The 2,922-nt window shown below is 29.7% G+C and overlaps 1 long non-coding RNA gene across 1 annotated transcript; it reads left to right on the top strand.

The window, feature by feature from the left end:
- The first annotated feature begins 390 nt into the window (after positions 1-390).
- LOC141704582 (uncharacterized) lies at positions 391-2,486 on the top strand. The gene is made up of 3 exons (XR_012568013.1): positions 391-487; positions 967-1,027; positions 2,455-2,486. It is a non-coding gene; the product is annotated as an uncharacterized LOC141704582 (long non-coding RNA).
- The last annotated feature ends 436 nt before the right edge of the window (positions 2,487-2,922 follow it).

Raw genomic sequence — 2,922 nt, 5'->3', positions numbered from 1 at the left:
TTAGATAGTTGTTTATGTGTATTTATGTCAAATCGCGAGATATATAATCACTTCCCTTTTCCATTCAAACAATCAGGTTTGCAAAACTGCTCTCTAGAAGTTTATCATATTTTACGAATACTTTCAATCCCCTCCATATAAGAAATCTCATTTTCCATTCTTTACATTATCCCTCGGTACACATCCGACTATCTCCGTCTTGGTATGTATCTCAAAATTTTACAATCTATTTAAATCGAAATATGTGTTGAAGTATTAATTATGTACAAATGTAAGTATTTCTTCATCAGTTGATTATATCCAACATAACACAACATTATACCAACAAGAATCTAAAAACATTATGTCACCATGTTATGTTCTTTTTTATTTATACGTGATTTAATATTTTTTACTGGTTTGCGATTTTTTACAGATCTTCAATATTCCGCGACCCCAATATTTTCATGCAAATTGAATTGCATCATGACTTTTCTCAAGTTCAAAGGTAAGCTATATTTAAATTTCTTAATTTGGATGATAAATGTATAGATAAATTTTGATTGCCTCGGTTAGGTGTAATTGAAACCAAATTTCTGAATTTATCTTTTTATCAAACCGAAAAGGATTTAGTTCACATTTATTTTGCTCCTAAATAAAAAATGAATCCATATTCGAACTTAGTCGAAAATCTGAATATTTATTTATACATAGCATATTATTTCTTTTGTTCGATTTCTAATTCATTTCAAATATCCATCAACCGTGTCAAGTGACTTAATGATATCAATTTTGGATATTGGTGTAACGAGATTTGGATCAACCTTACGTGATTACTGAACATGATCCTTACCCCAATTTGATATGAGTTTTCTCCCCAAAATACACATAACATAGTAAATATTCAGTATTCCAGCATGATTTAAAAATCTTTATTGCTCAAGTGACCAATACATATTTACTTATATGTTTATGAATTATTTGCAGTAAACAATGAAGTAAATGCTCCAGAAAAGATGGATGTCTCTGCACCATGGTTTACCTATCGGTAATACTCCTTCATATATATTTTTCATTTATGCCAAAATTTTCAACACTACACTTTAGATGTTTTTATTATGTTGCTCTTATATGTACCCTTACATGTACCCTCGTATGTACACGCTACCAATTCCATGCCAATATATTGAACCTGAATTATTACAAATAGAGTTGGCTATAAATGTGTAAATGGTGAACAAACCGGCCTGATAACGACATGGTTTATTAGGAACTCGAACTCGAATATAAGAATGTGTGGGTTAAGCTAACGAGCTCAGGCCGAGCTATTAGCATGTGTGGCTTGAGCTCGGCACGAGATCATTAGACTTGAACTTGGCTAGTTAAATCTAAAAAAATTGACATATCCTATTAATATTTTAAGTTTAAAATTACACTTAAATATGTAATCCATAAATCATTTGAGAATAATAAATTCAAATTTAAGCTTTTTCAGTTGTGTTGAAAGTGATAATTATAGTGGTTCTAGTGGGCGGGTTTGAACTTTTTTAGATAATAAATGTTATTTTTCACAAGCTGTTCGTGAACGACACAAATATGTATTGGCTTATTTTCATTTGATGAAAGATCGTGTATGGCTCTATTATTTTAGAAACTTGAGGTTGATACATATTTTTGCGGTAGCTCATCTTGGCTTGTTAAGAATAATATTAAACTAAGAAACAATATAAATTAATTAAGAATACTTTATTTTCATTTTATTGACAAGAGATAATTGATCAATGTAATCCTTTCATTATGTTTTCTACTCGTGAAAATACTCCAATAGACAAGCCACCGAATTAGATAATTACTTCAGGGAGACAAGAAGATAGTGAACAAGATGACGGTTGGGTGGATCATTATAATGAGAAAAGGAATGATGTTAGTTATATATACACAATTATTCTATATTTTTTGGACAATATTTCTATATAATTTTGCCCAATAAAAATTGACCAAAAATTTGCATTAGGACGAATAGAAATGAATTATGACGAAATGTCACTCTTGCATTTCTTGAATGCTGAAAAAAATATTTCTCAAACTTGTTTCTTGATCCTTTACTAAACAATGCGGGAGAATGGAAGATGCCAAGTACGACAAAACAAATTTAAAAAAAATTCATGTTTAAATAAAAGTAAAAAAACAAAATTTAAAACTCCCTTAGTAAACTGAAGTTAGGATTGATTGCTAGATCAAGTTGTAGAAATAAACAACAAAAAAGAATCTAGGGGTACCTTTAATTGATCTTTATACTAAAATTAATAAGTGTGATAGTATAAGGAAGACATATATGTGGTCAAAGTCGTAATATGTAGCTAGCTATTAGGGAACATTATATGGAAATGCAAACTTCATATTTTCATGTTCTTGTTACCTTCTGCTACTAGTAAAAAATGTTTGTGTCCTCTGATTTCCCTTTCAATCATTCAGGAAAGCATGGGGTTTTCGGACATGATCAATGGTGAGTACGCCATCATGCACACACATACGTACCCATATGACATGTTGTATTGCAAAAATTATTAGTAATAATAAACATTGGTCATATCTCTTAGGAAATATGTTGTTATCATGGTTCGCTTTCCTTCTGAAATTTATTTTATAAATCCCTACTTAGATTTCACATGTGCTCTGTAATTGTCATAACATAATTGTGGTTGCCAAATTTCTTGAACACGTTTTTAACTTAATACACAAAATATCAGATTCAAATATTCCAACACATAATACAAATTACATAAAAGCTGAGACAAAATTGAAAAGTAAAAAATATTGTAACCAACTTGTAGTATTGATTATATATTTTTCATGTGCTGCCTCCGTCCATTAAAGAAAATTAGAAAAAATCATAAATTTATATCAATGTGCCTATAAATTCTGAATTTATAGTCACCGTGT

This window comes from Apium graveolens, unplaced genomic scaffold (genome assembly GCF_009905375.1).
Source record: "Apium graveolens cultivar Ventura unplaced genomic scaffold, ASM990537v1 ctg8031, whole genome shotgun sequence".
Lineage (NCBI taxonomy): Eukaryota > Viridiplantae > Streptophyta > Magnoliopsida > Apiales > Apiaceae > Apium > Apium graveolens.
This window is presented reverse-complemented; position numbering and strand designations above follow the sequence as displayed.